The 27,831-nt window shown below is 31.4% G+C and overlaps 1 protein-coding gene across 2 annotated transcripts in view; it reads right to left on the reverse strand.

Annotated features, from left to right (window-relative positions):
• PCDH11X (protocadherin 11 X-linked) overlaps window positions 1-27,831 on the reverse strand; it is a 663,262-nt gene that overhangs the window by 5,026 nt on the left and 630,405 nt on the right. The window lies entirely within an intron of this gene.

Raw genomic sequence — 27,831 nt, forward strand, 5'->3', positions numbered from 1 at the left:
TGCATGAATGGGTCGAGTTTTTTTTTCTATTTATATTTGCCCTGCAAAAGGTACTGTAAGAGATGAAAAGATAAGCAACAGAATGAAGTATTGAAAATTATTTTCTTCACTATCAAGTTGTCTTCATAAATTATCAGAAATCACAGTAGGAATGAAATAAATGTACATATAAGAATCTTAAGGCAAAGAAGCTGGACACAGCAGTTTACAACACGTGCATGTCCAATTATATAGCTGTATTCAAATGGTAAAGTTGTATGGGTGATAAATTTATCTATGGGTTCTAGGAGGTGAGAGTGGATGAAATCTTGACTAACAAGGACAGCAGAAGGAAATGCTTACTGATACTATCTCTATGCTAAAATGATAGTACATTCATTAAACATATTTCAGATTGTATGGAACAACACTGAATTATTTTAATTGTATTTAAATATAGAAATAGCAAGAACTGTTCACCAAACATCAAGAAAATTAATGTTTTATAATTCATTTCAAAATGGCTGTAGTTCAACATAGTTCTAATCAAGTGGTACTAGATGCAATATACATACTCTCATTTTAAACTTATGGTTTGTAATAGTTTGTGTGTGTGTGTGTGTGCGTGTGTGTGTGTGTGTGTGTGTGTGTGTGTGTGTGTGTGTGTGATTCAACCCTTCTTTATTATAATAAAGATTTTTCTCTTAAAGGCTTTTAAAAAAGTATTTTTGACTGTTTAACTTTAAAAGTTTATTCTTTTATGTGTATGTTGTGTGCTTTGTACATAATATCAGTAAGTTAACGTGCAGTCATTCATTCCTAGGTCCGCACAAAACTGGCTTTACTACTCTCTAACATAATGATTCATTGAATGAGAGTGTCACTGATTCTCCTGGTCTGTCTTGGGATGGCTTGCAGTTTCAGACATGTCGAGCATTTTGATTTCTTTTGTTAATATTTTGTGTACATGAATACATGTGTGTGTACGTCTGTGCGTGTGTGTGTGTGTGTGTGTGTGTGTGTGTGTGTGTGTGTGTGTGGTCTGCTTTTATGTCTGTGTATGTGTATATGTATGTGGGTAGATGGATAATGAGTACTTAAAGAAAGGTCCTCATACTGCACAGCAAGTGATTTTACTGACGTGACCATTTCCCCTGCCTATGGACTATATATATATATATTAGGAATCAGATTTAAAACATATTTTTTAAAACAGTTGAAACTTTTAACTGAATATTCACATGCACCTGAACCATAAATTCTATCATATAGTACTAAAGACATGGCCATAGAATTGTTTTATTTGCCAAGTATATAACAAAATCTCCAATTTAGGGTTGTATAAGCCAATGAGATTCCTTCACAGATTTTTGACTAAGTCAAAGCTTCAAAATAGAATAGGATAATGATTTAATTTGTGTGTTTGTGTGTAAACAATGTCCAGAAAATAGATTAAGATGAAAATACTTGAATATTTAGATATAGAAATTGTCTATTGATGACTAGTAATTTTCTTAATCTTTAGTTGCAGCTATTGATTTAGTAAATGTGTGTGAAAGGTGTACATTAGATAATAATCATGAAATTAATTTTAATTAGATTAAATGAAAATGAAGCTCAATGGAAAACACTTGCCATGGAACTTTGAAAACTTCAGTTTGAATCTTCAGAAATCAGGTAAAGCTGGGTATGGGCATGCATTTTTATGACCCCAGTTCTCCTCTGGCATGTGAAGTAGAAATAATAGAATGCCAAGAAGTTCTTCAGCCAGCTAGCTGGATGTAATATGAAAGGTAATACAAAATCAATACATTCTGTCTTAAGTAAAGTAGATGGCAAAGGCCAGCATAAAGATAAAAAATCCTGTAATTCTTCAACAAGGTATGAAGCTGAACTAATTTGAATGAATGCGACATAAAATAACTGACTCCATATATATACATATATATAATATATAAGCATTTATTTTTCATTCAGAGAATCCTTTAGTAAAAAATTTTTAGATTAACATTTACATATTCTGTATTTTTAAATGAATATTTCCAAGAAATTTGTTTCTATCCTACTGATAATCTTCTGCAATGTGGACCTAACTTATATTCTTAGAGGTCTTTCTACCTGAAAAAAATATGTATCATTTCACATATACATTATATTTTGTTTACTTAGGAAGATTGTTCTTTCATTTTAAATTTGGATGGATATTATTAGATAAAAATCATTGGTTAAAAGTTGAGACAGGTTATCTCTTGGAATCACCCAGCCTACCTCAAAGAAGATGATGAGCTTCAAAGAAAGTCCTTATGGAGATGGCTTCAAGTGTGGCAAACAAGCCACTGGGTAAAATGTCCTCATTTCTACCACAGACAGAATTCTGCCTAAAAATCTGCAAGCACTGATGACTAAACTCTGCAAAGACAAGTTAACCAAGTCCTCAATAGTTTCTGCCTCATAAATAAGTTTGTCATAAATATTGGGCCAGAAGGTTAAAGATGATCCTCTAATGTTATAGAGAATTTTGGGTGAACATTCACCCAGCAAACTCTCTCTGTCATCTTCTCATTTGGGAAGCTACTAGCCTGCACTCATTGTACTCTCAGGTAATTCATTTTATTGCTTCTCATGTCGCTGATGGGGTTAAAGACCAGATAATTTAGTTTCACAATTAATCTCAGTTGTCTAGGGCTTAAGATGTTTTCATGTCTAGATAGATGGTTTAAGTTAATAATGATGAGATGTAATAGATGTGGATTTACATTCAGAATTTTAGACTCACCAAGATAGGAAAGATATTTTCTTCAAGGCTGCCAAATACAAATAGCCAAAACACTGTGAATGTAACATATTTATAAAATTCCTGATTGTATAATGGTTCTTCTTGCTGAAGGTAGTTTATTGTATTTATGTGTAATTATATTAATGTATATATAAAATATTTACTATAAAAGATAGTAAAAAGTTGGATATTTCTTATAGCTGATGGAATATGTAATTCCTCTCTTTTGACATTCAGTGTTTCCTTATTATCCCAAACAATCTTGAATAGCCTAATAAAGAGGTCTCACTTAGGAATTATCTAGTTTAGGTTGGATTTATGCATGTCATCCTATCGTAGGACCTGATGGTACCATTCCCTGGGTTTGGATTCTGAACTCTATACTAAGCACAGGCATACATGTATTATCTTCTATACTATTGATTATAGACATAGCTTCAGTTCCTGCTCACTTGATTTTTTGTGAATTAGTTGTAATCTCTTATCTTTAATAAATAGTTTCTTTTTTTTCTTCAAGGTATATTTTCACACCAATATGAAACAAAACTGAGACATTTGTCTATATATTAAGATTTTCTGGTCCCAGAAAATATTACGCAACCTACCATGAGATGTTATAGTTAATCCTATCTAACTGCAACACCCATGAAAGGAAAAAATGAGCAACATTGAAATATATTAACAAAGGTACAATCAATGGCACTCAAATGTTTCTGTTAACCAGAAGCTCTGTAATTTAACTTAATGTCCTCTCAACAAGAAAGTAGTCATGTCTAATACTGAAAACTAGCTTCCCATCATGGACCTTAGAGAAGAATCAGCTATCATCACTCTGCTAAACCTGCATAATCCATAACTACAATCTAGATCTTAAGTTGATACCCACAGATAATTGTATCTACAACAACAACAACAACAACAACAACAACAAAACTTCCTTCTTAGCTTATGGAGGCTATCACTGAAAACCACAAGTGGACATGATGTATAAATCAATGGATTTTGGGGAACCCAACCCTGAAAGACATATTGACCTTACCATTCCTGCATCTATCACTCAGCAGCCATTGCTGAAGAAAAGTTAGAAAGATTTTAAGAGCTAGAACACTAGGATATCTACTACAGAACATGATCCCAGAGAAATAACTGCATCAACAAGACATAAATAATCACAATATCAATGACATCTAATAGGAAAGGGTTAAATGTTACAGGGTCCCCCCCCCCATATAAGATAATGGACAGCAGACAATTAACTACCTAGGAGAGAAGAATTAGCCTCTCTCAAAGATGAGCTCCATAATAAGTTGTTATTCAATATAAAGTGGTTTGTCTTAAAAGCATATACAAACATATGCACAAACAAGAAAAATGGAGTCAGTTGTTTATATCTCTTCATTTATCCATATACACACATAGGTTTGTTTGTGTGCATGCAATCATAATGATAATAATAATGAGGTCATCAGTTCAAGAGTAGAAAGTGGTAGGTGTGGAAGGAATTGGAAGCAGTAATTGTGGAAGGAGCTTGACTGAAGTAAGTTTTATAATAAACTTGGTAATTTATTTTATTTTGTAAAAAACACGTAAAACCTAGTAAATACATTTCAAGCAAATGAGCCACGCAGAACTATAGATAAGTTTTTTTTACTTCTGTGTGAATTGATCCTGCTAAGATATTATTTTAAATATATTTTAGTAAACTCTTTGGTCTCTTGTAATATCACTGACATCATTTAATTAGTTTAACATGCTGTTTTTCCTAAGAGGAGATATAGGACTGGCACAGATTAACTCAGAAAGTTCAAAATAATGTGCTTTGCAAATTGGTAAGGTTACATTAATTACATTTAAAACAACATCCTCTGGGGGATTCTGAAACTCATTAATAACATTTAACATTGATGAAGTGAACATTCCTCCTAGGAAAATACATTATCCTCAGACAGCATCCAAATACTCAGTGGATACCACAGACAATTTAATTTAGGAAAATTGTGGTTAAGAAATATAGTAGGTCATTTCTTATTTTGAAGAAAGAAACTCCAAAAAATTATGGCTTAAATTATGACCAAACATTGTGCTGAAATGTATATCAGTGGAATATAATTGGAAGCAAATGTATATGGGTAATAAAGGTAGAAAAATCATAAAAGATACATTTGGAGATGTGTACTCCAATATTTCTCACAGAAAACCTTTTAAAAATGATCTGTTAGCATCTTTAGTTGTTGAGAGTAAGTGAAAAAAATTAGAGCATATTGAAATATGTTTTAGCACAGTGAAATAAAGCTTACAAATCACAATAGGTGAGCTCCAAGTTTCTTAGATATTGTTTTGGAAAAACCAAATAAATTATTGAGAACTGGATTTTGTTTAAATGATTACATCAGTTATAATTTCATATTTCTCTAAAACACAACATTGAAACATTCAGTCATGCAATTAGAATCCTTCAGAAAGAACAATAATTTACATGATGTCAAAAGGATCAGGTTTCAATTCTCTTATTAAGATCTGAAATGTCTCTTATGATCTTTGTAATTAAGGGATCCATCCTCAGCTTCATTGTTTCTTCTCTTCTCCCAATTTTCCTGTTCAAGCGAAAAGTTTATGTAGCTTCTTATATTAAATTTTTTGCACCATTACATGCTGCCATACCCAGATCCAACAGCAATGAAATGATTCTACTAGGGCTAGAATATCAAAACAATTGTTCAAGATGAGTTTGTGTTTGTAAGTTAATTAGCTCAGGCTTTTCCTACAGGAATAAGCAAATTATATATTATTAACTTATATTATTAAGTTATATTATTTCTGTTTCTCTTTATGCTTCTCTGTCTACCTCTCTCTGTATGTCTTTCTCAGTCTCCTTCTCTCTGTCTCTCTCTCTCTCTGTCTCTCTCTCTCTGTCTCTCTGTCTCTCTGTCTCTGTCTCTGTCTCTGTCTCTTTCTCTCTCTCTCTCTCTCTCTCTCTCTCTCTCTCTCTCTCTCTCTGTGTGTGTGTGTGTGTGTGTGTGTGTGTGTGTATGTGTGTGTGTGTGTGTATAGTGTATTCATGTATCTTCTAAAGCCAGAAGAGAGTGTTACATTTCCTGACGTTAGTTTACAAGTGATTGTGATTTGCCTCTCATAAGTCCTGTGAACTGGATTCTAATTTCTCCAAGACCTATGAATCACACGGAAATTTGTTCAACTCTTGCTAATTCTTAATAGTAACAATCACAGATAACAGTTAGAATGAAATGATGAAAGGACCATAATTCTACAACAACGAATTAAACTACTAATCAATGCACTGAAGTATTTTTCACATTTAGAACATGACACATATATTAATGTATGAACCACATTATTAATAACCACTTGTGAGACATTCCTTATACTTGTGTAATATTTTAATTTTATTAACAAAAATAGTATTTACCCATAATGCTTCACAATAGTCTTAAATAATTTAAAATATCATGGATTAATAATAACCAAACAAGTGAAAGACTGTATGACAAGAACTTCAATTTTTTGAAGAAAATATTAGAAGATTGAAAGATCTCTCTTGTTCATGTGTTGGTAGAATTAACATATTAAGCATGGACATTTTACCAGAAATAATCTACTGACTAAATGCAATTACTACCAAAAATTTAACAGAATTGTTTATATAACACGAAAGAACAGTACTCAATATGGAAAAAAACAGAGGATAGCTAAAACAATACTGTACAATAAAAGAACTTCTGGAGCTATCACTGTCACTGACTTCAAGCTGTACTACAGGGCAATAGTAATAAAAAAACTGTATTTTATTTACATATAAACAGGTTGATCAATGGAATCAAACCAAATACCTAGAAATAAACCCACATCCATGAGGCATGACTTTTGACAAAGAAGGCAAAAACCATACAATGGAAAAAGAAAACCTCTCCAACAAATTTTACTGGTTTAACTGGATGCCTAAACAAAGAAGGATGCAAAGAGATCCAGATTTATCATCCTGCACAAAACTTAAGTCCAAGGGGATCAAATACCTTAACATAAAAAACAGACACATTAAATCAAGTAGAAGGAAATGTGCAGAATAACCTTGAACTAATTAGTACATGAGACAACTTCCTGAACAGAACGCCAAGAGCACAGGCCCTAAAAACAACAATAAATAAATGGGAACTCAAAAAACAGAAAACCTTCTGTAAGGCAAAGGATACCATCAAGTTCAAGGTCATTGAACATAGAGAGGTTGAACATGTACGGGTTGGACCCTTCATAGCTACATTCTAATCTCTTTGGTCCAGGGAGGTACACAGCAGACTAAGGCAAGAAAAATCGGGACACCAACTCAGCCACAATATACTCCATCTACAACCTGTTCAGCTTGCAAGATGTTTTATGACAATGGTGGTACAGAATGTCTGAGAAGGGCCAACCAGTGTTTGAATTAAGTTGAGGCCTACCATAAGAGTGAGAACCTAAGCCTGACACTTCAAGAATGGCAAAGAACCAGAGAGTGGATAGCCCAGACACCAAATACAACTAAAACATACAAAACCAAACAAAATACAGTACAAAAACAAAATGATTAAAAAATGAAAGAAATAGTATTTTCTATGTAATTTTGTAGTCACACCTAAGTAACTAAGCACATTGTGCAATTTTACACTTGTTCTATAAATAATAGCCTCTAAGAAAACCATATGACTTATATTTTATGGATTAATTTGATGTCTGTCTGTCTGTATGTATATATGTCTTTATTTATTTATTAACATTGAACATATACTCTGCAACAATGCATGTAGATTTCAGAGGGTATTTTTCACAAGTTTTTTTCTCTCCTTTCATCCTGGGTGCCATTGTTCCAGTTATTTAGTTCCGTTCTCAGGCCCTTATCCAAAAAATTATCTCATCAGCCACCATCCATTTTAAAAGTAGTATTTGATGTACCTGAGGGATCTACTCTTTTCTGAGGTGTGGTGCAGGGTGTTGGATCTGGAGGAAAGGGTGGTAGGTAAGATTCTAGGGGAGGAGAGAGAGTGAAAACTGCAGTCAGAATGTAATGTATGTGAGAAGAATAAATGAAAAAACATCTTATTAGAATGTTCAGATGGATTTTGGAGACTAAGCAATACCACCAAAGTAAAAGACAATGATTTGACAGGTCATAAATAAATATTGACTAAAGAAAAAAATTTTCTTTATACTACAAAAAGGTAAAAGTTTCAGGTGTGGTGGAAAAGATGTGCAACCCAGTAGCCTGATTTAGACCTACTAATTTTCCGGGTGAAATAAAGATGTTGGTGTAGATTATGGACATTAACAAATAATTGGATATTGCCACAGAGGAAAGGGGTACAGCACTCCTCTTGGCAAGTTTTCTTTCTGTGTGTGAAAAGAGAAAGATAGATGAAGATAGCACTAATATAATATGTTCTTAGCATTTTTATTCTTAATAGCCAGAATCTGGAAACAGTCTATATGTCCTTCAACTGAAGAATGGATAAAGAAACTGTGACACATTTACACAACGCAATACTACTCAGCTATCAAAAACAAAGAAAGCTTGAAATTTGCAGTCAAATTGATGGAACTAGAAAATATCGTGAGTGAGGTAACCCAGACCCAGAAAAACATGGTATATACTCACTTATAAATGGATATCAGCCACATAATAACACAATACAATAGATAGACTTAAAGAAACTAAATAACAAGGAGGACTCTAGGGAAATGCTTAATACTCATCTAGAAACGTAAATAGAATATACACAGGAAGTGTTTGAAGAGAAGGAACAGGACAAGAACCTAGTGTAGAGCTCATCTGAGACTCCACCCAGGAGGGAAATGAAACAAATGCTGAGACTCACAGCCAAACTTTGAGGCAGAGCACAAGGAGTCTTATGGAAGAGATGTGGACAGAAGGACCTGGAAGGGACAAGAGCTGCACAAGGAGACCAATGGAATCCAAGAAAGCAGGCCAGGGGGTATGGGGTATACTGCAGAGACTGATATACTAATCAAGGACCATGCATAGTGAGGACCAAGACCCTCTGCTCAGATGTAGTAGATAGGCAGCACAGTCTCTTTGTGGATCCCGAAATATGGGGAGTAGGTGCTACCACTTACATGGACTCTGGTGCCCACTTATTGATCATTTCCCTCTGGTGGGGTGGCCTTGACAGGCTACAGAGGTAGAAGATACAGGCAGGCCAGATGAGACTTGATAGGCTGAGATCATAAGATAGAGGACGAGTGCCCTTCTTCTGAGGACTAGGGTATGGGTAAGGGAAATGAGGACAGGAGGGTAGGACCAGGAGGCAAGGAAGGATGGGAATACCATAGAGATGTAATGTGAACAAATTAAAAAAAAAAAGATTGTTGGCAACTTGACTCTAGTAGAGGAAAGCATGAAAAAATGCATTTTAATATTGTTTTACATTTGTATTTCACAAATTCATGAAGCCAAGGTAGGTTGACTTAACTAATTCAAGGATATCGTGAGCTACATAGTGATGTTTTGGCATATGATAAAACAACAAAACAAGCAAACAAACAACTGAAAATAAAGTATGTTTAATAAAAACTGTAATTCTATGTTATAGGTAAAAGCTTTTGAATTACTTCAACAATGCAAAATAATTCCATGAATAATGTTTAATTCTTTAACATGGGACTGTAAAAATGTTTGAATGTCTGGATTTACTAAAATGTAATGTTCATACGTGAACAAATTGTATTTGTTCCTCACAGTTTTATATTACTACCATGGTTAAACTGTGCATACGACCTTGCCAAAGAAGGAATCATAATTTAATATAAAAGCACTAACTTATTTAGCTTTTGAAGTGGAAGTAAACCATATGATACCATTATTTCCTAAAAAAAAAAAAAAAAAAAAAAAAAAAAAAAAAAAAAAAACCTTATTGTTTATAAAAAAGTGTTTGTCAAATCCCAACAGCCCAAGTCAGAACAAGACAGTTGGGCTTTGGATTGCTCTTCAACATCATTATCGGTTTATTGAAAATAGTAATAAATGATTCCGTAAGAGAAAAATGGACAAGAGTATTCATAAGTTCTATTAAAACTGGGACCATTTATTCTTATACTTTGTAGTAAAGCTTTTCATTATTGCTTCATTATATAAAAGGGCAAAACAGTCTAAAATATATAGATTAATATCAATGTGCAAGACCAATATGTCATTTTTGCTTATTATCTTCATTCTTGTATTCACTTACTCAAAATATAATAATTTCTCCATCTCAGTTTATAATGTTTATAAAGATTGATAGTAACAGCTAATATTCTCTTTGAGACATTTATGTAAATAGTATATTTATGCATTAAAATAATTTTTATGCAACAATTGTAATGTTCAATATAATCTAAATGAATTGCATTTATACACCAGTTTTCAATGATTTATATTACTATGTATCAGGAACAATATAAGTTAATTTTTAATAAGCATAAGTTTCTAACTTAAATTTAATTGAAATTATTTTCCTTAAATATACAAATACTTAGTCAAACATAATGACAACTACAATATAAATTGTGTTTTAGGGAATAAGTAGTTAATTGTATTAAATAGCATCTGTTATTATAGATGTTGTGCTGAGCACTGTGCTGAAACAGATCTTTTCCCCTAACATATTTTCATTAATTGTTTGAGAATTTCACATTCTGTACCCTGATCATACTCACTTCCCAGTGTTCCGATATCCACTCTCCCATTCTTGTTACCTCCCCCTCAAAAAGAAAAAAAAAAGAAAGAAAAGAAAATACACCATGTCCAATTTGTGTTGTCCATATAATTGCTTATGTTCAAACTCCCAGTGGTCTGTCACTTAAAGAAAACTGAGTTCTTCTCCACACCCATCAACTCTATAAAACTACACTTCAGCATAATATCATAATTTTTTAAGATTTTCCTCAATGACTTTGGATCTAGACTTTTTATTTTTTTGGGGGGGGGCAAGTAGCCAGGTTTGTGATACTGAATTTATCACCATAGTGTAGTGCATCTTTTACTATGTTCATAGGCTAAGTTACAAAAATTAAAAATTTAATTTTAAACAAATGCAAATTTGTGTTATACCATAGAATTTTTATTTGTTATAGTATTCCACTCAGAATTATCTACTATGCATGTGTTTATTATTTGATCTGCGTTCATGAAAAATAACATCTCTATTCTTTCATTCCTTTTTCACTTATTTATTTTCCTGTTTTGTTTCCCATTTGCTGTAAATGAGTTATAAATGTTCTTTTTTATATGTTCTTAAAATAATCTCAGTGAGTTTTTAAAAATCCTTTCTTAAATATTTGCTAGAAATCATCTGTGATAATAACTGAGGAATTTTCTTTGCACAAAAGTTTTTAATAGAAAAATACTGCTGTTCAGAATATGCGATTTCTTGAGATTTATACATCTCTGTCTTTCAAGGACTTCATTTATGTGTTCTACTTTTTCTAAAATGTTGAAAAAATGATGTTCAAAACTGCCATTTCAGCTGTGCTACTTTATAATTACTTTGAACCCATTTCACTAACTTTCTATGAAAGACTCTTGTGATTTTTTTTATTTTACTTCTTTATGAGCATAATAAAATACAAAGATTAAGTTCTCCTTAGCTGAGCTATACTTATTTGTCATCTATATACTTTACTGTTTTTCCTGCTTATTTATAAATCACTTTGTTTTTTGTTTGTTTGTCTGTTTGATTCTTTTTTACTTTTAAATGTTCATTTGTCTTATGGAGTATTCAGTTTAATTTCCTACTTTTATATTTTACTCAATATATAATTTAATTGAAGTCAGTTAATGAACTCTATGTATCTTCATTATTTTTAATGTATTAAAATTGTTTTTTGTTGTAGTTCAATTAATGGTGTGTAATAGCAAACAAGATAAATGTACCCCCCAAAAAAGGTTCTTATGCATTTTAGAGATGTTGGGTTACTATATTAATATCAGTATGCTTGGTTGTATTATGTTGATTCTTGATTTCTCATCCACCTTCAAATTATTTTAACATTAAAATTATCTTGAAATATATGAGATTATCTGCTTCACACTTTTTTCTATCATATCTACTTCCTTAGGAATTACCATTTTTATCACAATGTACTTGTAATTACCTTGTGTATAACTTTGCCTTAAAATCTATTTTTGTATTTTCAAAATATGTTAACATTTACTGCTAGTCTAATACATATGTTTTAATTCATATATTTTGAAACTATATTTTTTGTGAGTAACATACATCTGTATTAGATAACCAGTTGGATCTTTCTGTTTTATGTTTAATTAACTCAATGCTTTTATATAATTATATTAGTTCACTATATAACTCAATTTTTTAAAAAAATGTTCAGTGTGTCCACGTTTTTAAAAATGCCTTTTAAATTTAAGCTGAATTTTTGATTATTTGAAATTATTACATTTTCATTTTGTTTGCTATCTTTCAGCTGATTTTTTTGAATGAATAAGGATTGTTGTGGAAAATAAATTATGGATCTTTGTAACATCTGCTAAAATTAATGTTTTATTCTTAATGACAAATATTCTGTCATGTGTTAATATATTTCAGTTCATTCTTAATCCTGCAGCCAAGCAACAATGTGTGCTGTTTGGATTGGTTGGAATCTTTGTGGGTAGAGAATTACCAGGATAAAATACAAGAAGTATGAAGATTCTTAGTAAACTCAGTAAAAATGATTCTCATGAGAGACATATAACCATGATTACTTAACAAGAAGCTTGTTAAGACTAGATTTAGCAGACTGAAAACAGAACCTGTATGAAAGGAGAGTTTAAAGAAATTATTTTAAAAATTGATAGAGAAGGAAACCATTGCCTCTCCCTGGTTATAAAAGGAAAAAAAATTAAAGACACATTAGTTATTAGCTGTTTATACACTAAAAATATATAATATTTAGACTAACAATATAAACTATTTTTGGTACATGTGGGGTTCTTAATTGTATTTCCTTTAAATTCTCATACTTTGAAAAAATATATTTCGTTGAGTTAATCTACCTCTCACTTCTCAAAAATACTGCATATTTTCTGGTATGTACATTCTATTATTTTAGCAAAAGTATATCAAATAACTAATAGCAATGTGTTCTGATATATATCAGAGACAAAATTACAGAGACATACTTTGGTAAGTATGCTGTTTGCATTTTGGCTTCCAATCTTCTTCAAGTTATGTTTGACAAAAGGTATTTATAGAAGTAGTCTCAGTTTCCAGATCAAAGTCAAATATTCATTTAGAAATGCTAATGGTCTTGGAGTTACAGGCAGTTGTGAACTGTCATGTGATTGCTGGGAATTCAACCTGTGTCCTCTAGAGGACAGACCTTTTCTTTTTTGTTTTTTCTTTCTCTTTTTTCTTTTTTTCTTGGGTTTTCAAGAAAAGGTTTCTCTGTGTAACAGCCCTGCCTGTCCTAGATTCACCTTGTATACAAGGCTAAGGATTGTAATTCCAGCACTCTGGAGGCAGAGGCAAGTGGCTTCCTGTGTGTTCAAGGACATCCTGCTCTACAAAGTAAGTCCATGAAAGCCAAGGCTGCATAGAGAAACCCTGTCTCAAAAAAAAAAAAAAAAAGCAAACAATAACAAAAAGAAAAAACAACAACAAAAATACTCAAAACAAACCAAACAAACAACAAAACAAAATACTAATGACTCAGACTGTATGAGATAATGACTTAATAGTCTTTTTGAGTAGATTCATAGATTATAATAACATAAATTCTCTTATTTGTCCTTGCAGTGTCCAAGAAAACATGTCAAGAAAACACTAAACTAGTTATGACTTTCTAAGTCTGTAAGTTAAGAAATTGGAGGGAAATTTTTATAGCTAACATTTTTGCAAAATGTATTGTATACAAGTGATAAGGTTTTATTTATTTATTCTTTTTTCTTTCTTTTTTTTTTCTTTTTATTTTTCAAGACAAGATTTCTCTGTGTAGCCTTAACTGTCCTGGACTCGATTTGTAGACCAGGCTGGCCTCAAATTCACAGAGATCCTTTTGCCTCTACTTCCAGAAGGTTGGGATTACAGGTGTGTACCACCACTCCCAGCTATTTATTTATTCTTATCTAAAATATTTAATATAATATTGTACCAGAAAAGCCTATTAGTACAAATTAAACAGAGTTTTATATTTATCCCTAAAATACTTTATCCAAAAAGAATATAGTCTTTCCAACCATTGAGTTTGTTAATTGTAGATACCATATCAAAATCATAATATTACCGAAATATTTAGATATTTCCGATATTATATCTAATTGCATGAATTATTAAAAGAAACTTACTTAATAAATTAAAATGTTTTATCTAATCAAAGAAAAGCTTAATATTCTAATATATAGATAATTTGTATGTGTGTATCCTCTTTGAATATATGCTTTTATATCCCAATGATTTAATAATAAAATTGTACTATTATTTATATTTTTTACATAATCTGTACTGATGATAATATGACCTTAGAAACAATAAACGATAATTATACTTTTACTATGGGACTACTCTTTTTAAAAGAAAATTTTATAATTATTTACATTACAGGTGCTAAAATATAATTGAAATCTATTAACTTTAACTGCATTTTGCTAATCAAATACATTATATTTTATTAGATTCCACTAATCTTGTCTAGAGTACATGAATACACTTAATGTAAACTGATAGTATTTGATACTTTTACACCTGTACCACATATACATTCCTTTCCAAATAATGAAGAAATAAATGTCTTATATATCCACAGATATAAATGTGTTCACTATTAATATACATTCCATAATTAACATATGTCATTATCATGTGATTTTACTATACATTTAAGAACATTTAATTAATAACTGCATGTTATGACATATGACTTAATATTACCTAAGTTATGTATTTATTTTATAGAAAAATTATTTAGCCATGAATCATTAAAATTTTACTACACTCATATACACACAAACAAAAAAATAGATTTAGCAGACTCAATTCTTACTACTAAATACTTATACAGTGTACAAACATTTATAACCAAACTAAAGGAAAAGAGACAATCAATGTGAAGTTGGCAGGCATGGGAAAACTTGGACAGAGGTATCATGGTAGGTCTGAAGCAAAGGAAGAGGGAAAGTTATGTCACTGTATTTTAATGAGAATATATAAAAACAATGTTTAAATTAAAATATAAAATAACTGATATGTGATTTAGGGTATAAATAGTTGTATTGAAGATTTATTATTCTATTGATTCATTAAAAGTATGAATATATTTGAGATTGGTACATATTAATATTTAATGTTTAGTGCCTAAAGAAATTAAAAGGTTACAATTTCATAACACACTGATAGTATTAGGTAGCTGTACCAGATACTACAATGTGAATTGAAATATTCTGTGGAACAACAATTCAGTATTTTAAATGACAGAAATGTTTCTAGTTAAATAAAATACACAAATGATAAAAATATTTTATTAATGTTATTTAGTCCTATTTGATGAACTTTTCAAATGTATCTTCATCTTAAATAATACATAGATTTAATTTTCTTCCATCACATATAACCATGATAACATTTCACATGGAATTATATATAATCTATAAATAATTTGTATAAAACAGTAATTTATATGTTGTTTTTTTATTTGCATATTCAGTATCAATTTATAATTTAAAAATATTTTATTATAGAATCAATGCATAATATTAAAAACCAATATTACCAGATGTAGTAGGTGAATATTTTGGACCTATATACATATAAGATATTATGTGTGATAATTTTTGCAATTTGCAATATGAAAAAAATAGCAGTAGTAGCAAATGAATAATGTTGTCATGTTTCTAGCATCACAAAATTCATGACTTAAAATGACACTTAAGCACATGAATGTAGAAATTTGGCAAACATTACTGTATGGTGCTCTAAGAAAACTACAAAATTTCACTTGTGGGGATCTCACACAGTTTACCTACCTAAATGTATTATATTTAGCAGTTACCTCATTTAATGTATTGAAGTGTTGTGTCATGATGAAAACCTGCATCAGACTGTGCCTAAAATATATATTGTACTTTGCCTATGGAAAATATATTTTTTTCTTGTTCTTAGTCATGCAGATAGTGAGGAAATACTGAGAAGAAACTTAATTCTAAATTCTGTTCCGAGAGTGCATTATAAAAGTTTGGGAGGTAGAAGGATTAGGTTATTAAATCAATTTTCTATCTATTGGAATTGCATTAGTATTTGCCGCCATTTCAGTAATAATCTCACTAACATAATCCTAGCAGTTCAGTTCCTAAATAATAATATTAAAATCTGTAATAATATGATTTTATTTTATTTTTAAATTTTTATTTATTAATTTTTATGTACATAGGTGTTTTGCCTACATGAATGTCTGTGTGAAGGTGTCAGATCATGAAGTTACTTTTATAAAGTCAACTCTGGCTAAAGTTTTTAAGGATGGAAACAAAAAAGATACAAACTGTGGGTTTGTTTTTGTTTTGCTTTTGTACGATACCTAATTTCCAATAGAGTACAGTATTTCATTTATTGTTAAAATAATTCAAAATTAAAATCAAATACTGTTCAATGATAGGATGTTTTTGCATTAGGAGGAAAGGTATCATAGAATTTAATTCATATACTTTTACGCTGACAGGCATACTTCAAGGAACTTAAATATAAAGATTTTAAATAATATAATTGTTTGCATGCTTAGATACTATAAAGCCATTATATGAAATTATTTTTACATGTGTATGCAGACATTTATGTAATATAAAATTTCTATGTATGTATATCATTGAATATGTTATATCCTAGAATAATTGTAGAGTACTATAGAACATTTAATGAAATGATGAACTGATATAAAGCATCTGTATGCTTTAAGCATACAGGGATATTTTGCACAAAATTCATTTTTGCCTCCATGTTGAAATTGTTATTTTATACTTAAAGTTATTTTTAATACTTTGAGCTTCAAGGCCAATATTCACACTGGTTGATGAATCAAAGAAGAAATAATTACCAACTAAACACTAGATAATTAGTTATTATCTTCAACAGAAAATCTACTTATCAAAGAACATCACCTAATAGACTGAAAAAATTATGAATGTATATCCAGTCATTGAAATAAAGGAAAGAGTTAATCATAACACAAATAAGTGAACCAATAATAACATATCAACTACATGCATATATATGTGGAGAAAGATATGAAATGATTTTATATCACTTTTAGAGGGTTAATTGCTCTCTTGTCATATATGTGTAGGTGTGTTCCTGTGTGTGTGTACATGCATGCACATGTGCATTTCTCTGTGTGTGCATGTGTGTGTGTGTGTGTGTGTTTCTCTTTCTTAAGGTAGACAAAAATATAAGAAGCTCCTAAGAAATTAATAAAATTTTGTTGATGATTTTCATATCTCACCACATGAAACCTCAATAACTACCTTAATTGACTTGGCACTCTAGTATAATCAGGAAAGTAATGAAGGCATTTTATATTTATGGGGTTTAATAAATTGAATGTAAATCATCACATTGAACATATTCTATTTTACAAAAAGTAACAGTTTCTCCCTGAAATAACTTAGAAGCAAAATAGTCTCATCAGCACTTACTAATTTCATTGAACTTTCAGTCAGACTTTTAAAACTTACATATTAATTTGCAGTATAACAGAACAGTTAAGAGCTTTAGAAATTTAGTTTCCAGGGCTGACAAAAATGCTTTTAGAACCTAAAAGTGAAACTTCTTTTCCAAAAGAAAAAAGAAACCTGTTTACTGTTACTTTCTACACTACGGTGAAAATAATTTAGCTATTATTCTTATTCTACAAAGTTATTTGAAATGTCATTTACTATTTGGAAAAGGATTTATGCATTTTATATTCTACAATTACATCAGAAAAAGAATTTCAAAGTTTTAAATGACACACATGAATTTCACCTAACAGCATTATAAATGACCTTACTTTGCATTCAAAGTAACTATGCCTTTAGAATATGAAGAGGTTAATTTTAGCCGAGACAGTCTGTCTAAAAAAAAATAAAGAAAAGCTTCCATTGTTGTCATGGTTTCAATTATTATATACACACACACATATCACACACACACACACACACACACACACACACACACACACACATATATATATATATATATATATATATATATATATATATATATATTCATGGAAAACTGACTGAGGTTACTCTGGTTTGGTGGTTCTGGATATCATACCCAGGGCATTATACATGTTAGCCAAGGACACAGATATGTACCGCTTACACACACATATGCATACATACATACATACATACAAATATGCACATATGTATATATGTATATAGGGGTATATATATATATGTTCTTGACAGTTATCTACAATGCATGTTTACTTTGTAAGAAAGACATGCCTAGTAGTTACTGCTCTCATTTCTCTTAAAATCAAGACTTACTGCAGAAACAGAAAAATATTATAGCTTACAATAAGAAGTTTATTAATGAAATGAATTGCCACCTTTTTCTCAGACTTGCATACAGTTTTTGCTCATTACCTTCTTTGCATTAGACTGTTGAGAATGTGTTGGGGTATGATCTGATGTAGTTTGAACCTAATTACTATTTGCTGTCTATGTGACCCACCTTTTGCTTAATAAAAAGCCATCCCACCTGGGCAGTGCAAAGGAGATAGGTGGGGCTTAGAGAGAGTGAGGAATCCTGGAAAGAAGAGAAAGGAAGAGAAGAAGGCTGCCATGAGTTAGATGGAGGAGAAGCACATGGCCGATGTGGATGGAAAATCTGGCCCTAATGAAGAACATAAACAAGTATATGGGATTATAGATAGAAGGTAGCTTGATAAAAGTTATTAGAAGCAGATGGCATGGGATTAAGACAGGGATCCCATGCCTGAGGCCCTGTTATGAAAAGTAAGTTTAGAGGGTTGGTATCTGCCCTGCCTCAGGTTAACTAAGGCTATTTTAAAATATAACAAGTGTCTGTGTCTTGATTTATTGCTAACTGGGCCTATAGATAATACATATTATTTTTAAAAACAATAAGTATGACTTTCACTTTTGCTTTTTTTGTTTTGTTTGGCACTGGGATCCTATATAGGAAAACATACATTCAAGTGATCTCCATTTGTCCTCCACAGCTAGCCATTGAGGATAACTTAAACCATATTATAAAAGTAATGTTTTTGTAAGGCTTAATTGTACCTACACGAATATAATCAAGTTTAACTGAAATCTTACTTTCATTCTTCTACACATTTCAAGTATCATTTGACAAAAACCAAGATATTGATGGTTCTGCAGACTATTATTTTAAAAATGTTAACTTCCTACTTTTCTGAACTCTAATATTAATTTATCACTTAATTAATAATTTTTTAACTTATTTTGTTAAAATATTATAAACTATAATTTAATTTAATAAAATATTAATTTCTGAAGCATTTACTATTCATTTGATTATTAGGGTGTATCAAAGATATATTCCATAAAGGGAAGATGTATAACTAAGAACAACAATGTATAAATATTAATATAAAAAATAAAATACATATGTCAAAATTATAAATTTGTATTAAACTCCTCTGAGAAATAACAGCCATGAAATCAAATGTCAAATTTAACTTTTAATTATTAATTAATTTATTTATCGATCTTACATCCTGGTCATAGGCTTTTTCTTCCTCTCCCCCATAACTCATTCCCTATTTCTCAGAAAAGGGGAGCCTCCTACCAACACCAGCTCATCCAATCTCATTAGATTGAATGTTTCCTTTTCCCCTGTGGCCAGGCAAGGCAGTCCTGCCAGAGGAAAGTAGTCAAAAAATGTAACAGGGTCCATATCAGGGACAGTCCCCACTCCCCTTAATAGAAGACACACATGGAGCCTGAGCAGCACATCTGTTACAACTGTGTATGGGGCCTAGTTGCAGTCCATGCATGGTCCCTGGTTGGTCCTTCAGTCTCCACAGGTCCCTCTGAGCCCTGGTTAGTTGGCTCTGGTGGTTTTCTTCTGTAGCTCCTGTCACCTTCAGGTACTTTTCTCCATACCCTCCACTTCCCCACAAGATGTCCTACTCTTTGCCCAATATTTTGCTGTACCTCTCAGCATCTGTTTGAATCCCCTGTTGCGTGTAGGCTCTCAGAGGAAAACTCTGATAGACTCTTGTCTGCAAGTATAGCAGAGTATAATTAACAGTGTTGGTGTTGGCTTTCTTCTGTGAGGCAGGTCTTAGATTGGGTGAGGGATTGGTTGGAACATTCCCTCAGTCTGTGCTCTATCTATTCTATCTTTATCCCTATATATCTTGTAGGCAGGATAAATTTTCAGTGGAGGTTTTTTGGATTGGGCTGCTGTTGCCCTCCCTCTACTAGGAGTCTTGTCTAGTTAGAGGGTGTCCTCTTCAGTCTCCATGGCCCAAATTTACTTTTATGACTCATTTTGTGATTCACTCATTATATATGCTAAGCATAAATCATAAAGGTGAATTCTGATTTTATAAAGCCTCTAAATGAGCTTTGATGAATTTTGAAAATGTCAGTCAATTTTTGTTCTTGTTTTTGTTTTCATTGGGTTTCTCTGTCAACCCTTGGCTGTTCTGGACTTCCTTATAGACCTGGATAGCTTCAAACTATCAGAGATGTGCCTGCCTCTGCCTCCCCAAGTGCTGTTAATACAGATGTATGATGCTGCGCCTGGCTTTTATATATGTTCCTTCCAAAATCAATTCATATAAATTCTCAAAGTTTCTCAATGATATTTTTATCACCTATTATTCAATTAAAATGCAAGTCTTAAGAAAAGCCATCAAAGAATTGAGATCTGTGCATTTATTACTTGTCCTCTATCTGTATTTACTCCCCAATCTGCCTTTCTAAAAATAAAATGTGCAAGTCTGTAGTTGACTCATTATAGCCTCATACTTCTAGCAGAATGTATTCATAAAAAGTAATCTGACTTTAAAAATATATTGAGGTTCTGACAAGGAATAATTTATTATTACTATGAATAATCTTTCCACCAACTGGGATCTCTCACAGTTGGGAAATGGAAAGTTTTGCTGAAGTACTTTGTTAGTAGGGGAAGTTAGAAATGGGGAAGAAATAAATTTAAAATTTGAATTTGATTATACTTTTTTTAAATTTCCTCTTCTTAACATGAAGCAATCATGACAATAAAGGTCACAATTTTAATTACACATAGAGTAAAGAAATATAATATTTTAGGGTACATCAAAGGAACAATTTAGTCAACAGTGAGTCAACAAATTAAGACAGGAAAGTGATTATTGCTAAACATCTTTGGTCTATCTTGATCTAACATTTGTAATTGCATTTCAATAAGCATATATTTATATAGTTTAAGAATTAATTTACCATCAGTCAAGTTTTTTAGTTAATAATTCATTTTGTATTTAAGATATGTAATGGATCTATAATTTTAATTATTAAATATTTCAAACAGTCAAAGCTTTGAAAAGTATTGAAAAATTGTCACTCTTACTCATTGATCAATAGTAGCTGGTGTTTCATTAACCCTGACATGGTTTTGTATCATTTTTTCCAATTTGAGAAACATTTATTCATTTTTTCTATTTTCTTTTTTAACATATATATTTATTTTATTACACATGAATAAAACAAACTACATACAGCAGGGAGAACCATGAGACAATCAGGAGTTATACAAATGTTACATTCATAGTGATTTGGCTATTTGTATTTGTCAAACTTGAAGAAAGCATCTTTCCTATCTTGTTGAGTCTAAATTTCTGAATTAAATTCAATACCATCATCTCTCATCTCTATTAACTTAAATCCTTTATCTTGATTTCAAAAGATCTTATCCCCTTACTAACTAAACTTGATTGTAAAACTAAACTATCTGGTCTCCAACACCCCTCAGAGACTTGAGAAGGATAAAACTTAAATGCCTGAGTGAATCAGAAGCGCATGTTAGCAGCTTCCAAAATAAAAAAAAAATGACTAAGACAGTTTACTGCCTAAACAGTCACTCAATACTCTCTACAATGTTGGAGCATCATCTTCAGTCTTCTAGTCCACTATCTCTGCCAGACTTATTTGTGAGGCAGGAACTATTGAGGACTTGCTTACCCTGTTTTGACGGAGTTCAGCAGTCGAATCTGACTGCATCTAAGCTTGCCCATTTTTAGGTAGAATTCTGTCTTTGGGAGAAATAAGGACATTTTTCCTTGTGGCTTGTTTGCCACATCTGAAGTCAACTCTATAAGGAGGTTCTTTGTTGCTCATTGTCTTCTTTGAGGTCGCCTTGGTATTCGCAGGAGTTAACTTATCTTGTTGTCAAAGAATCTTTGGAATAATAAAAATGTCTTTATATGCCATATTCTGTGGGTCTCTGAAACTTTTGAAGACCTTATTTAACTATTTTACCTTATATATCTATAGAATCATATTTATCTGTTAGACTTAGGATATATATTCTTGTGATAAACCAGACTAGTATTTGACATTACCCTGATTTGCATCATTATACAAAATTACATACCAATGACTAAGAGATAACCTTCTTATTGAGCAACACTGAGGACTTGAGTTAAGGAGTAGGTTCAATTATGTACCTTTTGTTCTATCATCCATCTATCTTTCTATATCCCCCTTTCTTTCTTTTCAGTCCTATCTTCTTCCCTACGGATGAAAGATAAAGGAAAAGAGAGACATCCCTGAGTTCAGCCTAGGTTCCTCTCTGTATAACACCAATAATAACTTATAACCACCTCCCGATGAAAATAAGCATTTGCAATACCAAGAAAGCAAACAGAAACCTACCCAACCCCTGCTGAGAGTGTAGGGTGGCCTTGCCAGACCACTGAGGAAGAGGATATATGTAGTACGGAGACACTAGACAAACTGAGTGCAGATGTTAGGGGAGGAGGGCTGCCTTTTTAAGGACTAGGGGAGGGAGGGAAAAGAGATGAGGGAGAGGATGGGATCGAGAATTGATGAGGGAGGGAGTGAGATTGGGAGGTGTTGAGGAAGGAGCTGCAATTGGGATGTAAGGAATTCAAACTGCAGAAACAACAGGTGATTTATATTCCTAAATCCACTACATGGGAATAGCTCTGAGACTGGTTGAGGTACGAATGTAAATGCATAGAGGCTTCACTTTGGCCACAGATTCTCTGTGACTGATTATGAAAGGCCATTCTTTGTATGGCATGAAGGAAGATTTGCAGATGTCTTACTTCTGTTCATACAATGAGCAGAGAATCAGTCTTAATTGCATTTTACATCCCGCATACCTCATACAATTATAATGTTAGAACTGTATAATTGTGAGAAATTATGTTTGTTTTCAGAACAAAAACAAACAAACAAACAAACAAAAAAAACAGACACTGATGCTGGATCAGACCTGACAGGATTCATTCCTCTCAGCGTGCTGGACACCGACATCCTTCATTCTCCTTGCTCCAGCTCCAGAAATTTCTGTTGCTGTTACCCATGAGAACAGGACAGCATTGTAGAAAGCTTCTGATCCCAATTAGTCTAGCATTTCAATCTGTCCCACACAGGACTCCTATTAAGCCTGGAATCTCTCAAAATTTAGAAACTAGACCACAAATGCAATCCTTGGCTTGCTTAACCACTTCCCCAATTTAGGTAGCCAGGGGGCAGGGGAGCTTCTAATGTATTATATGCCCCAATTTAGCCTGAAAAAAAACTTAAGAGAACCATCTCCCATTCTCTCTAAGGAGAGTTCTGTAGGTTTCTGTTTGCTCTCTTGGTTAAGTTTTCTATTAAGGTGTACATAGAAGGTTATGCATGTCTGTATTGAATTCATTTATTGAACATAATAAGGTGAAAAGACAATCATTTTTTAAAAGCACATGAAAGGGAATTTACTGGCATTATACTTCTGTGCAGAATTTAAAGTATTAACAATAGAATTAAACTGATATAGAGTACATAAAAACACACAATATATTGCATGGTGGTTCAATGAAGAAAAAGTTAAAATTGTCATTAATTTTTTTTCAATTTCTTATAGCATATATCAGTATTTGTTTTTTGACTTAGCTTTCTCCTTTACTCGTCCATACCATAGAAACCTTATTATCGAATATATTCTCTATTAAATTACTACATTTGGTTATTCATTTATATGTCTATGGATTGATATGTAGGTGTGAGCATTCATAGTGCCATGTGTGGAGTTCAGAGGACAATTAATGAGAATTGGATTTTTCATTTACTCAGTTCGTTCCTGTTATCAAACTCAGATCATCTCTATTGCCAGCAAGCAAATTTATCTACTGAGTCATTTTCCTTGGGCTGGTACATTTCTTATTTACTGTAACAGCTCAATTTTTCTAAATGTATGTATGGTTTTAAATAGTGATAAATATTTAACTTATTCATAAAATACATAGTTTCTTTAAAGTTCAAATATCTGCAGGACTGTTTCTTTGAAATAAAATAAAATCCATTCCATGTAATTAAACATTGGCCTTTATGAATTTGGAAAGTCAATTCTTCTGCTTTAACCTCCATTTTTTTTCTTTAAATGTAAAGACAAAGAACTATATGATCAATTAGGTTATTTACTGATACTATTATTATCCAACATGACTTTAATAAAGTTACCTAGTTCATATTTTGTATTAGATATTACGCATTACATAAAGAAAGATAAACAAAACAAGAAAAGGAATGCTGATATGAAGAATCGGATATTCTAAAGAAGAATAAACATATATATAAATAATCACAATAAAAATTACTATATTTTAGGCAAAATAAAAATTAATATTGAATGCTGTTGTTACACTTCAGTGGAAAATGAGCTATTGGCAAGAGTAAAAACTGGCATAGTAGCAAGATAATAGGGCTTGCTTTTCAAACCAGTTTTAATGCACAATAGTTAGATGGCAAGACATGCTTCAAGACACAAAAAGATTAAAATTATAGAGAACTGGGGACAGAGCACAAAATGTTTAACAAAATTACAAAGCTTTTGTATTTGTTCAATAGTTGGGACTATAGACATTGCAGAAAAAAGTGACAATAAAAATAAAAATAGAAATAGTAGAAAATGCATTACATTGAAAATAAAAATCAGACAAATGATTTAGAGTAAAGAGCAGTAATACTTTTATCTGACGTGAAGGATGGTATGATGTAGCCAGTTATATTTGTTTATCATGGTGAATCTATTAGTGTACAAAATAATGGAGTTTATTAAGACATGTTGATATGTTTATAAAAATCTATGTAATTAATATATTTCCTTCTGATTTTAAACATTTGTAAAGCTTTAACAAACCTATACTTAGATATTAGAGGGATTTAAATACATGGCTAAATTTGATTCTAATCTTAAAAAAGGCTCAGGATACAAAAAGTTTTTATTTTCTTAATGTACAGAAAACACTGTGAAGTGAAATGTCGAATTTTTTTGTTCTTCAAATATTTAAATGAAATGTTATGTTTTGGGAAAATCTTGAGTATTCATTGGAGCCAGTTTTTTCTCCTTTACTCCTTACAGGTCTTTAGTATTGAGAAAAATGGTGTTGGTTGATCTCTAAGATTACATAAGATATATTTTCTTTAACATAGATTTTCTTTCTTTTGATATTGAATATTTTATATAACTAAAATATAATAACGCATTTCCTCTTCCTTTCTCTCCACCTCCAGCTCCCATGTCCCCATTCCCTCCCAAATTCAACTCTTCCTTTTCTTTAACTTTATTGTTGCATACAATTATAAATGATGAAACATGTAACTACAATCTGATTCAGTGTTGCCTCTATTTACATGGTATTGTAGCACCAAGCAGGGACCTCATTCCTGAAAAAGATTATTTCTCCCTTTAGCTGGTTGCACCCATAATCAAAATACAATCTACATGAGTAGCAAATGAAATCCAATGTATTTTCAAAATAAGAGAACCATGATGGTTTGAATGAAAATGCCTGCCTGCAGTTGTTTCATATATTTGAATGAATGCTTGGTACTTGAAATGTTTTGAAAAAATTAGAAGCCTTGGCATTGTTAGCATTACTGGGGGAGTGGGCTTTAAGGATTCAAAACTCCACACCATTCCTGGTTAGCTATCTTTATTTACTTCCTGTTGATAATGTGTGAATTCTTGGCTACTACTTCAGCACCCACCCTGCCTGTCTGTTGTTATGCTCCTCATCCTGATGGTCATTGACTTTAATCCGCAGTAAATTGCATGCAAAATTAAACTCTTCTTTTCTGTAAACTGTCTTGATCATGGTATTTTATTGCAGCAATAGAAAAATAACTAAGACAGTAATATTATATAAATATCTTTATAAAAATAAAGAACAGCTATAAAAAGACAATGCAAGATATTAAGTAATGGTGGGAATTAGGAAAAGAAATACAAGAAAATGTTTCAACATAATATGTACATACAAAACACATAGGTATACATAATGAAATTTCTAAAGTACATAGTACACAATATTTGATATTTTCATCTTCTCATTCTACATTAATGATAGAATGCAATACTTTGGAACACCAGTAATGGCTTCATTAGCATATATGATGAATTTTATTAATAACATGTAGTTCTACCATCAACAGATATATCTGGAATGTTTTAAAAAGTAGTCAGGGATATACTTTATGTTTCTGTGGTAATGAAAAATTATTATTTTCCATACATTAATGAAATGCATTCGATTTTGTGATTTTTGTTTCATATATTGACTATTGCTCAATCTAATGTAATTGCAATGGCCTTTTAGTACTTGAAATATACTCTTAATGAGTCAAGAAGACAGGGAAAAACATTTGCATTTCTATTCTTTCATTTCAATAATAAATATTTTAAATAGCATATATATTATTTAGTTTCTACTCTTATTTTTTCTAGTATTTTGAAATCAAGGGTGTGTTTGCATGACAAATTTGAAAGTGCACTACAATTTATAATAGGTCTCATATTTAAGAAGAAACAAAAATTAAACTAACTTAATTATGTAATAAAATGTTACTGACACCATCTTTAAATGTCATGTTGAACACTAGTAATAGTATGTGAGACAGAAAAAAAGTAAACAGAATTGAAGGAAAGAACTAAGCACCTTAGATTTAAAATTTTACACATAATACCACACAATTTAAATTTGAATCATTTAGAAGTAAAATTACAGATTATTTATCAAAGGCTTTGGATTTTCATTATTTTTATATATTGAATGTATTTAACCTTTACAAAAGTAGAATATTATATTTTCTCAAAATGACATTTTAAAGAAAGAAGTTAGAAATACTCAGAACATTTCAGTGCCTATAAAATTATAATCAAGTAGAATATTTCTGTGAGTAGTTGTATAATTTTTATCTCTAGGTAAAATTAATAAATGAACTGATGAAAAGAATTACAAATATTTTATTAAGCAACATTTAAAATTTCTTTCCGTTGTTTACTAAGTTTTTAACTAATTACTTTTATCACTAATATCTCCCATTAATATATCATACTCTAAAAGGCTAATTCAAAGTTTGCAATGGTTGAGAATTGGCTGAAAATTCAACCAGTAATATTCACAGTTCTTGGCATATCATATGACCTACAGTCATTTACAGGAAGGATTAACACTTGCTAACAGAGAAGTAAATAAAGAATTTCTGGTGGTAATAATACTTCTGTTGGAACTATGTAAAAACTACTATTTTGAGGGTCTTCCTGAACTATAAAAGTATCTACACTGTAAATTTTAGAAATAAAAAAAAATTGTTTGGAGTCCAGAGAGATGGCTTAGTGGTTAAGAGCACTGTCTGCTCTTCCAAAGGACTTGAGTTAAATTCCCAGCATCCACATGGCAGCTCACATCTGTCTGTAAATTCAGTACCAAGGGATTTGACACATCCATACTAACATACACATTTGAAATTTGTTTCTTTTCACAGCAATGATGTGAGTGATACAAGAAAGATGAATAAGACACTGTGCTGAGTTACACTGAAAAGAGACACTGAAGACAGCAGCATA

The sequence above is a fragment of the Acomys minous genome, assembly GCF_964271855.1.
Source record: "Acomys minous genome assembly, chromosome: 7".
Classification (NCBI taxonomy): Eukaryota; Metazoa; Chordata; class Mammalia; order Rodentia; family Muridae; genus Acomys; species Acomys minous.